The sequence below is a fragment of the Mesocricetus auratus genome, unplaced genomic scaffold, assembly GCF_017639785.1.
Source record: "Mesocricetus auratus isolate SY011 unplaced genomic scaffold, BCM_Maur_2.0 Super-Scaffold_4256, whole genome shotgun sequence".
In the NCBI taxonomy this organism is placed as follows: domain Eukaryota; kingdom Metazoa; phylum Chordata; class Mammalia; order Rodentia; family Cricetidae; genus Mesocricetus; species Mesocricetus auratus.
In genome coordinates, this window is record NW_024429182.1 from 104,639,044 (window position 1) to 104,652,980 (window position 13,937).

General features: G+C 37.5%; 1 long non-coding RNA gene across 4 annotated transcripts in view; it reads left to right on the plus strand.

Moving 5' to 3' along the window:
* Positions 1-13,937, plus strand: part of LOC121132914 — a 142,884-nt gene that overhangs the window by 68,394 nt on the left and 60,553 nt on the right. For all 4 annotated transcript variants that reach the window (XR_005869633.1, XR_005869632.1, XR_005869624.1 and 1 more), the window contains one exon: positions 7,670-7,714. This is a non-coding gene — a long non-coding RNA (uncharacterized LOC121132914). The remainder of the gene's footprint in view (positions 1-7,669; positions 7,715-13,937) is intronic.

Below are 13,937 nucleotides of genomic sequence, written 5' to 3' on the forward strand. Positions count from 1 at the left end.
GAAAAACCATAGATGATTTATAGACATCAAGTTCATTATCAGGAATAGGCATTCGAGGTGGTCTCTCCACTATTGCTTAGCTTGCCAATTGGTGTCATCCCTTGAGATCACTAGAGGTCACACTAGTGCCTAATCTATGATTCCCTCTTCCCCTTATTCTACTCCCCACTCAACCTTCCTGTTTCCCCATGACCTACTCTCTCGTCCTCTTCTCCCCCTCTTTTCTTCCCAGCTCCTACTCCCCCTTACCCCTCGCTGTGTTCCCCATCTGTTCAGAAGATCTTGCCTCATTCCTCTTCTCTTGGCTACCATGCATATCTCTTAGGTACTTTCCTGTTTCCCAGACTCTCTGTCAGTGGAGGTATAGACTGGCACTATCCTGATCCATGTCTGAAATCCATATATGAGTGGGTACATATCATGTTTGTCTATTTGTGACTGGGTTACCTCACTAAGGATGGTTTCTTCCACTGCCATCCATTTATCTGTGAATTTCAAGATTCCATTTTTTTTCTGCTGAGTAATACTCCATTGTGTAAATGTACCACATTTTTTTCTATCCACTCTTCAAATGAGGGGCATTTAGGTTGCTTCCAGGTTATGGCTATTAAAAATAATGCTGCTATGAACATAGTGGAGCAGATGCACTTGTATGAATTTGCCTCTTTTGGATATCTGCCTAAGAGTGGAATTGCTGGGTCTTGTGGTAGATTGATTTCCATTTTCCTGAGGAATCACCATACTGATTTCCAAAGTGACTGTACTGGTTGGCACTCCCACCCCCAGTGGAAGAGTCTTCCCCTCTCTCCACATCCTCTCCAGCATAAATTGTCTTCCGTGTTTTTGATTTTAGCCATTCTGACAGGAGTAAGATCTTATCTCAAATTTGTTTTGATTTGCATTTCCCTGATGGCTAAGGATATTGAGCACGTTCTTAAGAGTCTCTTGGCGATTTTAGCCTTCTCTATTGAGAATTCTCTATTAATTTCTGTACCCCACCTTTTAACTTTTGTGTTTTGTAGACTTGCTTCTTGAGTTCTTTGTACATTTTGGAGATTAGCCCTCTGTCAGATGTAGGGTTAGTGAACAATTTTTCCCATTCTGTGGACTGCCTTTTTGTCTTGTTGATTGTGTCCTTTGCCTTACAGAATCTTTTTAGTTTCAGGAGGTCCCATTTGTTAATTGTCGAGCTCAGTGTCTGTGCCACTGGTGTAAGTTCAGGAAGTGGTCTCCTGAACCACTTTCTCTATTAATAGTTTCAGTGTGGTTGGATTTTGTTGAATGGAGAGAAACTCAATGCAATTCTTCTAAAATCCGGAACAAACAAGGCTGCCCACTCTCTCGATATCTCTTCAATATCATACTTGAAGTTCTAGCCACAGCAATAAGACAACAAAAGGAGATCAAGGGGATACAAATAGGAAAAGAAGAAGTGAAGCTTTCACTATTTGCAGATGATATGATAGTTTACATAAGTGACCCGAAAAACTCTGAAAGGGAACTCCTAGAGATGATAAACACCTTCACCAAAGTGGCAGGATACAAGGTTAACTCAAAAAATCAGTGGCCCTATTAGATACAGATGACGAAGTGGCTGAGAAAGAAATCAGAGAAACATCACCCTTTACAATAGCCATAAAAAGCATCAAATATCTGGGGATAATGTTAACCAAGGAATATAAAGACCTTTACATCAAGAACTTTGAGTCTTTAAAGAAAGAAATCAAAGAGGATAACAGAAAATATAAAGATCTCCTATGCTCTTGGATTGGTAAAATCAGCATAATAAAAATGGCAATTTTGCCAAAAGCAGGCTACAGATTCAATGAAATCCCTATCAAAATTCTGGCACAATTCTTCACAGACCTTGAAAGAATAATAATCAACTTTATATGGAAAAACAAAAGGCCCAGCATAGCCAAAACAACCCTATACAATAAAGGAACTTCAGGAAGCATCACCATACCTGACTTCAAGCTCTATTACAGAGCTATAGTCCTGAAAACAGCGTGGTATTGGCACAAAAATAGTCAGGTAGACCAATGCAACCGAATTGAAAACCCTGATTTTAACCCACACTATGAACACTTAATTTTTGACAAAGAACCTAAAACTATACAATGGAAAAAAGAAAGCATCTTCAACAAATGGTTCTGGCATAACTGGGCATTGGTATGCAGAAGACTGCAGATAGATCCATGTTTATTGCTTTGTACAAAACTTCTTTTATTTTTAAAATTATAATACAATTAAATCATTTCATTCTCCTCCCCATATATCCCTCTTTGTTCTCTTACAAATTCATGGACCCTTTTCTCATTGTCCTTAAAGGCATATGGTTACTGAATGAGAAAAGTATTTTTTAGTTTTTTTATTTTTAAATTTATATTTAAATTTGAAACAAGTTTCACATGTCAATTCGAGGTCCTTCTCCCTTTCCTTCCCCTTCTCAGGCACCCTGCCACCAACCCCTCCAATATCCCCTCATTTCCCCAGGGAGAGTGTGGCCCTCCATGTGGGTGTCCATATTCTATCATTTCATCCAGGGCAAGGCCTAGACCCTCTCCCAGGAGTCCAGGATGAGAGTGCATCTCTCATTGTGGATTGGGCACAAAAGTCCATTTGTATGATCTACTACCCAAGGCCCAAATGATAGCCTAGGACTCCTACTGATGCCCACATTCAGGGGGTCTTGATCAGTCCCATGCTGGATTCCCAGCCATCATTCTGGGATTCCAGATGTAACCCTTGTTGGTCAGCTGTTTCTTGCTGTTAAACCAGCCCATTCCTAACTCCTTTGCTCATCAGGCTGCCCTCTCTGTCACTGGGTTCCTTGAGTTCAGCACTGTGTTTAGCTGTAGGAGTCTGACTGTGCTTCCATCAGCCATTGAATAAAGGTTTTGTTTCCCAGACTCTATGGCAGTTAAGATTTTAGGCTGGCACTCCCCATATCTATGTCTAAAAGCCATAAATGAGAGTGTACATATCATGTTTCTCTTTTTGTGACTCGGTTACCTCACTCAGGATGTTTTCTTCTAGTGCCATCCATTTGCCTACAAATTTCAGGATTCCATTATTTTTTTCTGCTGAATAGTACTCCATTGAGTAAATGTACCACATTCTCTGTATCCACTCTTCAGTTGAGGAACATCTAGGTTGCTTCCAAGTTCTGGCTATTACAAATAATGCTGCTATGAACATAGTGGAACACAGGTCCTTGTTGTATCAATGTACATTTTTGGATATATGCCTAAGAGTGGAATATCTGGCTCTTGTGGTAGGCTTATTCCCATTTTTCTGAGGAATCTCCATACTTATTTCCAAAGTGAATGTAGGAGTTGGCACCCCACCAGCAGTGGAGGAGTGTTCTCTTCAACCTCTCCAGCATAAATTGTCAATGGTGTTTTTGATTTCAGCCATTCTGGCAGGAGTAAGATGGTATCTCAGAATTGTTTTGATTTTCATTTCCCTGATGGTTAGGGATGATAAGCACTTTCTCAAGTGCCTCTCTGCCATTTTAGACTCCTCTATTGAGAATTCTCTATGTAGTTCTGTAGCGCTCTTTTTAATTGGATCCTTTAGTGTTTTAGTGTCTTGCTTCCTGAGTTCATTGTAAATTTTGGAGATCAGCCCTCTGTCAGATGTGGGGTTAATAAATATCTTTTTCCATTCTGTGGGCTGCCTTTTTGTCTTGTTGACTGTGTTCTTTGCCTTGCGGAAGCTTCTCAGTTGTAGGAGGTCCCTTCCTCAGTGTGTGATCTACTGGTGTTCTGTTCAGGAAGCTGTCTCCTGTACCAATTCATTCAAGGGTACCACCCACTTTCTTTTCTAAGAGGTTTAGTGTGGCTGGATTTGTGTTGAGGTCTTTGATCCGTTTGGACTGAAGTTTTGTGCATAGCAATAGACATGGATCTATTCACATTTTCCTACATGCTAGCATCCAGTTATGTCAGCACAATTTGTTGAAGAAGCTTTCATTTTTCCATTGTAAATTTTTAGCTTCTTTGTCGAAGATCAGATGTTCATGCATGTGTGGGTTAATATCAATTTTTTCGATTTGATTCCATTGGTCTACCTGTCTGTTTTTGTGCCAATAACAAGCTGTTTTCAGGACCACAGCTCTATAATAGAGCTTGAAGTCAGGGATGGTGATGCCTCCAGATGTTGCTTTGTTGAGTCCATTGTTATGTTCCCCCTTTCGTTTCTGATCTTGTTAATTTGCATGTTCACACTCTGCCATTTGGTAAATTTGGACAATGATTTGTCTATCTTATTGATTTTTTCAAAGAACCAACTCTTTGTTGCATTGATTCTTTGTATTGTTTGCCTAGTTTCCTAGTATGAATATTTCTTGATGTCTACTCCTCCTGGATGAGTTTGCTTCTTTGTGTTCTAGAACTTTCAGTTGTGCTGTTAATTCTCTAGTGTAACTTTCTCCAGTTTCTTCATGTGGGCACTTAGTTATATGAACTTCCCCCGTAGCTCGGCTTTCAAAGTGTCCCATAGGTTTAGGTAAATGGTGTCTTCATGTTCATTGAATTCTAGGAAGTCTTTAATTTCTGTTTTTTTTATTTCTTCTTTGAACCAGGAATGGTGCACTTGTGCATTATTAAATATCCATGAGTTTGTAGGGTTTCTGCAATTTGTGTTGTTGTTGAATTCTAATTTTAATGTATGGATGTCTGATAAGATGCATGGAGTTATTCCAATTTTTTGTACCTATTGAGGTTTGATATGTTGCCAAGTATGTGGTCGATTTTTGAGAAGGTTGCATGTGGTGCTGAGAAGAAGGTATATTCTTTTTTATTTGGATGGACTGTTCTATAGATGTGTGTTAATCCCAATTGGGTCATAACTTCTATTAGCCCCTTTGTTACTTTGTTGAGTTTCTGTCTGGTATTCCTGTCTAGTGGTGAGAGTGGGATGTTGAATTCTCCCACTATAAGTGTGTGGGACTTTATATGTGATTTTAGTTTTAGTAATGTTTCTTTTATGAACGTGGATGCCTTTGAATTTGGGGCACAGGTGTTCAGAACTGAAACTGCATCTTGGTGGATCTCTCCTGTTATGAGTATATAATGACCTCCTTGATCTCTTTTGATTGATTTTATTTAAGTCTAATTTCTTAGTTATTAGGATTGCTACCCTGCTTGTTTCTTCGGTCAATTTGATTGGAAAATCTTCTCCCAACCTTTAACTCTGAAGTAATATCTGTCTTTGAGGCTGAGGTGTGTTTCTGTATGCAGCAGAAGGATGGCTTCTGTCTTAGAATCCATTCTGTCAGACTGTGTCTTTTTATGGGCAAGTTAAGACCATTAATATTGAGGGATATTAATGAACATTGATTGCTCATTCTTCTTTGATATGGAATGGTTGCTGTTGGTGGAATTATGTGTGGAATTCTACCCCTTTTTTCTTTTTGCTGTTGGTAAGGTGAGATTATCTAATGCCTATGTTTTTCTGGTTGTATTTAATTTCCTTGGGTTGGAGTTTTCCTTCCAGAACTTTCTGTAGGGCTGAGTTAGTGGATATGTATTGTTTAAATCTGGTTTTGTCATGGAATATCTTATCTTCTCCATCTATAATGATTGAAAGCTTTGCTGGGTGTAGTAGTCTGGGCTGGTCCATGGTCTCTTAATGTTGGTAGAATATATATCTATGACCTTCTGGCTTTCAGAGTTTCCATGGAGAAATCAGGTTTAATTCTGATTGGTTTGCCTTTATATGTGACTTGGCCTTTTTCCTTACCTGCTCTTAATATTCTTTCTTTATTCTGTATATTTGAGATCTTGATTATTATATGGCAAGGGATCTTTTTTGTGGTCTACTCTATTTGGTGTTCTGTATGCTTCTTGTACATTCATTAGCAAGTCTTTCTTTAGGTTAGAAAAATTTTCTTCTATGATTTTGTTGAATATATTTTCTGCCCACTTGAGGTGATTTTCTTCACCTTCTTCTATACCTATTATTCTTAGGTTTGTTCTTTTAATGGTGTCCCATATTTCCTGGATGGTTTGTGTTAGGGATTTTTTGGACTTAAGATTTTCTTTGGTCAATGAATTAATTTTTCCTAGTATCTTCAACACCTGAGATTCTCTCTTTCATCTCTTGTACTCTGTTGGTTATGCTTGCATCTGTATTACCTGACCGTTTGCCCAGGTTTTCTATTTCTAGCCTTCCTTCACATTGTGTTTTTTTATTGTCTCTATTTGAGTTTTCAACCTTTGCACTGTTTGAATTGTTTCTTGCAGTTTTTGCTTTGCCTTTTTGTCCATTTGATGCATTTTTTGAATTTTTTGGTTTGTTATTTCTTTCATTTCTTGCAGTTTTTGGTTTGCTTTTTCTTCCATTTCTTTGAGGGATTTCCCTATATCTTCCTTTAGGGCCTCTATCATTTTCATGAGATTGTTTTAAAGGCCATTGTCTTCTGATTCATTTGCATTGACATGTTGGGTGGAAAAGGAGACCAGGCATCTGGAGTGGGTAGGCTCCCACTGGCTGTCTGCAGGTACTGTTCCACTGGTCCTGTTAGTGGAACAGAAGACCAGGTTTCTGGGGTGCATGACTCCTGCCAGGCCAGGAGGCTCTGTAGCAGTCCCCAAGCACTCACCAGGTACTGGAAGGCTGGCCTGGATACATGGCCGGGTTTACCTGGTCCCTTGGTCCAGTTGGTGGAAGAGAAGTCCAGGTATCTGGGGTGCTTGGCTCCAGCAGGGAGGCGAGGCTTTGTAGCAGTCCCCAGGCCAAGAAAAGTATATTTTTAATTCAAAATAATGTATCAAATTACAATCTTTATTGGAAGCATTTAATGTAGTATTTTATTCCTAAATACATAGATACAGCCTGCTCAGTCTGTGTAATGTCACTTGTATGTTTGTTTTCAGCTCTGACCATTTCATATGGGGTGACCAATTAGTGTGCACTTCCTTGGGGAAGACTATTTCTCCTGATCTTAGCATTCCTTCATGACCTCTAGTTTCCTGTGTTGGGTTGAGCTTCATGAGATTTCCCAATCCACTTTGGCATGCCTATTCTTATTGCCTTTGTACAGATGACAATTAGACAATCATGTTGCTAGGATTTCCAGGGTATAGGTTCTGACATGCCTAGGATAAACAATCTCACAGAAAACTCTGTGCTTCTGTGACTTTTACAGTCTTAGATCTCTCCCTTGTAATGTTTCCTGACCCGTAGTTGTTGGAGTAGTTTGGTAGATGCATCCTTTGGGACAGGTCTCCTTATCTCTGCATTTTGATTGGTTTTAGGTATCTGTATTTGTTCAAGCTGCTGCAAAAATAAATTTCATTAATTATCATCTCCTCAATGAAAAGCATTCAGGAAACTAGTTTTGAGAAACATTGAAATTGCTTTTGGATCATAAGATTCTTTTAATAAACACTTTATTAGTGTACTTCAGTAATCTGAGTCTTTCAAGAGTCCATTAAAATGAATACTTTCTGAAAAAAATGCTTTTCCAACAATCCTCCTAGACTCAAAGATAATTTCATAATTTTATAACTAAAATGGGCTTTGGAAGATCTGATGTTATCCTTTGTCAAAAGTAACAATACTGTGCATAAAAGCTAATTAACTTATCTAGTGTAATGTACTTTTTGTAGATGATGAAATAAAACTCTTGTATCCTTTTCTCCTCCATCACTGTGTACAGCCTTGCTTCTTGAGCTGAATTCACAACAAGAAAGTGGCCTACCAGGTAAGACTTCTTTGGAAGTCCTTCTCCTTGTGAGTGGCATTGCTGTTTTTACAGTATCTGTATTACTTAAGTGAAATAATCAAAGTTCTTCAATGTTCTCCCCAATATCTCTGAAAGCCCTCAAACCCCTATGCTAGCATTTTTCCATGGGATTCCTCTTATTCTAAGTCATATCTTTTAACAGTCGTTCCAGGGACTAAGGGAATTACACTGAGTCAATACCATTGCATTCATAATTCAGGTATCTTGAGTATAAATTATATTTGCTCTTGCTGCCACTATTTATTGCTAAATTTTTAATAACTTATTGGACTTTGATCAATTTCAGGGTCATTCACCTTAAATAATCAGCTGGGTCCTCCCATTAGATTTTTGATCGCTGTACACAGCAATGTCATATATTTAAACATGTGAAGTATAGTCGAAGTCATAGCAAAAACTTTTATGCCTCACTCAACACACCCAACTCAAACGTGAGTCTCCCCACAGCAATGGGCTAGAAATGTCAAAACAGGTAATTTTTAATGAGATTTGGGGTTTCCCGTTACTGAGTTCATAGTAGTACCAATAGCACATGTCATTCAGAATACATCCCTTGGATCTTATCTTGATTGTGCCACTTATCTTGGCAAATGTTGGCAACTCACTGAATGAATCCCTACTTTTTTCAGCCATTAAAATATGAATAACAGTAAATGTAGGAGGCCAAAATGAATGTTATATTGATATATATTTTAAAAGTTTTGCTCGTGTTATAACTACTAGATCATAAGTACAAAGGAAATATTTTCCTTATTTCATTTTACTCATTTCTTCTTGCAGCGTGAATAATAAAACCCAGAGAGAGATATTGAGGTTCAAGTGAGGACCAGAAAAACAAAGCAGTCAGCCAGTAGCTCTTAGCTCTCCCAAGGCTGAAATGAAGATCCTGCCTTCCCTGTGACTGGAAACTAAATCTCACATGAGACCCTTTGCTTTTTATATATTTCTCTAGTGCTGGGATTAAAGGTGTGAGTTACATTACCCTTTTATCCTGATTCACTCTCCTGCTGCCCAGGATGTTCTTAGACTCACAGAGATCCGTCTCTGTCTCCTGATTCCTGGGATTAAAGGTGTGTACCACTACTTCCTGGCACCTATGGCTAAGTAGTATGGCTAGCTTTGTATTCTGATCCCCTGGGAAGTTTATTAAATCATAAACAATATATCACCATATCTTCAAGTTCTTTTTGTCATTATCTACTGAAGATGGTTGGCATATTGACTAAGATGATCCATCAGTTGACAATGTGAAGTCAAGATCTCTAAGAATCTATATCTATGTACTTTCTACAAAATGCCAAGATATCTCTAAGTAATGCATAAATAGGTACATATCCACATGGTTTAAAGCTGTAGCTCTGCTCTATAATTCAGCTCACAAATAAAATAAATAATGTTACTGGAAGCTTATAATAGTAATAATTGTTGTATTTGTCTATTTATGTTATTGATAAACAAAGAATGTATAGAAATGTAAATATTGTCTTCAAATCCCGGCATCAATTTGCAAAAATATTTAGCTTGAATTGAATTTCTTTTTACAATTTTCAAACCCCATCCTCTATATCTCACAATGAATCATTGAGCAAGTGTCAAATACATTATTCATAAATAATCAAAATTGTTTAAAAATGTGTTGTTGTGTTCATCTGAGAAAACATAGCATGAAGAACAATTGCTTAGCAAATAACCTCATCAAATACAATGAATCCCATGGAAACAAAATTCATAATGAAAATGAAAGGATACAGCCTTAATAAGATTAAAAGAAGTAAGAATATCTACCAGGACAATATTCTAAACACAGGTATGAACTTTAAAAAATAGAAAACAAATAGAAAGGAAAGCATATAACAATATGTTTATTCAGTCATTAACACTAGGAATGTGAGCATTTCACAGTGTCACAGTTGTGAACACTGAAATAGCTAATAGCTGCATCTCACTCAGTACCACGAATTTAATAGGTTAGCAATATTGTTCTTGTATATTTCTGCAGTTTAATCAGTTTGTTCAATTTTCCTAACTTGATCTTTATTGGTAGAGGGCAGCTGGCTTAGCATGTGGTGGTAAATGCTATTAATTTGTAAAATACATTACACAGCAGTAGCTTAAAAGAATCAATAAAGTTATTATATGTCCTGACTCATCACGTTCTTCTTTATATTAGCAATGAATATTTTTACATACATTAAAGTAGTAGCAGTAAACTTAAAATCATCGGGATGAGGAGACATAGTTGACAAGTAGATATATAAAGTCAATTGTGATAATTAGGTGAATAAATTCTGTGTATCACACATATAGCTAACATATATCTCATAAAAAGAGTACATAATAAAGATTTACAATAGTTTTAAGAATGCCTTGACATTTTACTGCAATTTCACTTCAACATGCTCTCCTACGTTTTCTCCTGCAATATGGGATACATAGAATAGATCAAATATTATGTTGATGTAAAGGTAACACATGGATTATTTTCCTAAAATTTGGGTCACTTAAAGTAAGACTACCTTCTTGAGTTCTTTGTATATTTTAGAGATCTGCCCTCTGTAAGATGAGAGGTTGGTTAAGATATTTTTCCTTTCTGCAGGCTGCCATTTTCTCTTGTTGAACATATTCTTTGACTTACAGAAGCTTCTCAGTTTCAGGAAGCCCCATTTATTAATTGTCAATCTCAGTGTCTATGCCACTGGTGTTCAAGAAGTAGTCTCCTGTGCCAATGCATTCAAGGGTACTTCCCATTTTCTCTTCTAAGAGGTTCAGTGTGGCTGGATTTATGTTGAGGTATTTCATCCAGTTGACTTAAGCTTTGTGCATGAAGATAGATATGGATCTACTTGCAATCTTCTACTTGTGAGCATCCGGTTATGACAGCATCATTAGTCAAAGATGCATGCTTTTTTCCATTGTATAATTTTAGCCTCTTTATCAAAAATTGTGTGTTCATAGGTGTGAGGATTAATATCATAGTCTTTGATTCGATTCCATTGGTCTACCTGTCTGCAAGTGTGTCAACCATTATTATAGCTCTATAATAGACCTTGAAGTCAAGGATATGGGGTTGTTTTGGCTATCCTGAGTTTTTTGCTTTTCCATATAAAATTGAATATTGTTCTTTCAAGGTCTGTGAAAAATTGTGCAGGAATTTAAATGGGGATTGCATTGAGTGGAGAGGCTATTAAATGCCCTTGCCCTATAATGAAATTGCTGACTATCTTAAACACCATCCTAGAGCATTCATCCAGTAGCTGATTGAAGCAGAAGCATAGATTCACAACTAAACACTGAGCTCAACCCTTGGAATCCTGTTGTACAGAGGGAGGAGTGATGAGCAAAGAGATCAAGACCATGTTGGAGAAACCCACAGAAGCAACTAACCTGACCAAGTGGGAGTACATGTACCCCAGACTGACAGTTGTGAAATCAGCATAAGACCAAACCAGGCCCCGTGAAAGTGTGTGTCAGTTGGGGGGCTTGCGCACATTATGGGGCCTCTGGCAGTGGAGCCAGTTTTTATCCCCAGTGCACAAATGGGATTTGGGAGCCCATTCTCTATGGAGGACTACTCTGTCAGCCTAAATACACATAGGAGGGCCTAGGTCCTGCCCCAAAATGTTTGACAGAATTTGATGATCCCCCATGGGAGGCCTCATCCTCCCTGAGGAGTAGATGGGTGTGGGATAGGGGATGGGAGGGGAGTGGGAGGACTAGAGGGAGAGGGAACTGAGATTGGTATGTAAAATGAGATTGTTTTTAATTAAACAAAAATTAATTTAAAAAAGAAAAACATAAAGTATGACTCCTTAGCAATGTTATTTTGTCCATCTTGGAATCTTGACCACCCATAAAGATGAAGTGTGGCAGCAGTCCGCAAATCACAGAAGTTTAATATGTTTTGAAATAGTTAAAGAAACAGCAATGACAACCAAAATGCCACGCAGATTTATTGAGTACCTACAATAAAACAGAGGCTACTCAGAATATACTATTAAAAGCACAAGCACGACCCCCCAAAATTTTTCATGCTATATGTGGAAAATAGTGATGAAAATACAAAGAGAAATAGGAGGTGTTTTGTACAAAGTGAAAAAAAATAGTTCATGAAAAATATTCCATTCCCCATTAAGAGGATTGCACATTATTGTGAAAAAAAAATCAACCTAAAAGAAAAGTTTTTCCCCTGATATCATGAACATGTTAGAAAGAAACATAATGATAAAATCAAGATAGAATCATTTCCAAAAATTTCATAAAATGTATTTTGATCATCTTCTTTTCAATACACAAATTCCCCAGATGCTCCACCTCCACACCCATCAATTCAACTTCAGTTTCTTTCTAACTCTTAACAACAACAACACAATACTGAAACAAAAACCAACAGAAAGAACAAAGACTGGTTTTGTTGACTACTCCTGAGCATAAGGCCTGCTCAGGCTCAGGTTTGATATACCCATTTTCAGTCCATAGCAAAAAACTTATTTTCCCTGTCCCAGCAGACAGACAAAGCTTTTAAATATCCAGAAAGAAAAATCAACAGAACTTCCTTATTTCATACAATGCAAGAGCAGAAGGGAGAGTATGGTGGTTAACAAGGTCCTCAGGTTTCAAGGTTAAACAATTGACTGAATCTCATGTTTCTTCCTAAAGGAATGGGAACAATGTACCTACACTATTATTAAGTTAAAAGAGTGATTTCACACATAGATTTGTCCAGACTGTCATTTTAATAATTTTATTGTTATAAACTTTATTATGAAAATTACATATCAATAAAACATAACACACTTAAACAGGATCAAAGTCTGTACAGCTAAATGAAATTCGATGCAGTTACAACTGACATTCTAAAGAGAAGCTTTTAAACTTCACATTATACCTAGCTGTGACACCTATGAAACACAGTAATGTCCACTGTGGCATAATAACCCAAAGTTGGTATGTTTACCTTAGTGGTAATCGATCTCTCTTCTGTGCTGTGCACCCACTAAATAGGAGGGAAACCATACCTGGTGATAGAAACCAGGCAAATATCTAAGGCTAGGGAATTCATGGATCTTGGAGAAGAACACATACCACTATTATATTATACAAGCACAATCCAACTGTATTCTCTTTATTTATTCTTATATTCTTAGGTAAGTGTAATCCACATCCCTCATCAAGGACACTTCTCTTTATAACAACTGGATCCATACAGAAAACAAAACCCAATCAAACGCAAAGTTGTAGAGCTCAGTCCCAGTGGTTACATCTGCAATGTAATTCCCACACCTATGGCTCAGGGAACATTCTCTTTGCAACTAGGTTCCAGGAGTTCAGTTTGGTTTTTAGCTTTAGGTGTCTGCCTTTGCTTTCTTCGGCCACTGGATGAGGGTTCTAGGATGGCATATAAGGTAGGCATCAATCTCATTATCAGGGGAGGGCATTTAAGGTAGCCTTAATGCCAGTTGGTGTCATTCTTGTAGATCTGTGAAGATCTCACTAGTGCCAGATCTCTCCTCCAACCTATAATGGCTCCCTCTATTATGGTATCTCTCATCGTTCTCTCCTCTGTTGTTACCCTGACTCAACCTTCCTGCTCCGCTGTGTCCTTCTCTCCCCTCCTCTTCTCCCAGTCTCTTGCTCCCTTCTCCTTTGAGGGGTACGGCAGGAGTACGGGGACGATATGAGACTCTTGGAGGTGAGTGGAATTAGAGTGTACAATGAAAAATTACAAAAGATTAAATAAAGAACTTATGTTAAATTAGGAAATAAGTAAATATCAAAAATAACAGCTTTGAGTATAATCATAGATAATTCTATCAAACAATTTCTGGAAAAAATAAAAAAAATCAGTGAAACAAACTTAGATTTATCTTTTTCCAGGAAGACTGAGAAATTCTTATGTCTCCTGATGATTGTGTTTATAGGAATTTCTGAAGAGAGATAAACAAAATCAATATTTACAAATGACTTCATATGCTAATGATGTGATTACCTTTAAACTGTTCTCCTGCCTAACTTAACTTCTATAAATTTGTGCATGTCTTTGCTGTTTGTAACTGCCTCCTTACAGGGGATAAATGCTTTAAAGTTTTTTTTAAATATTTTACATACTTCGGAAACATTAGCTCCTTTTTAGTGTCCATATTCATTTAAGTACTGAATGTTTTCAGATACATTACTATACTAA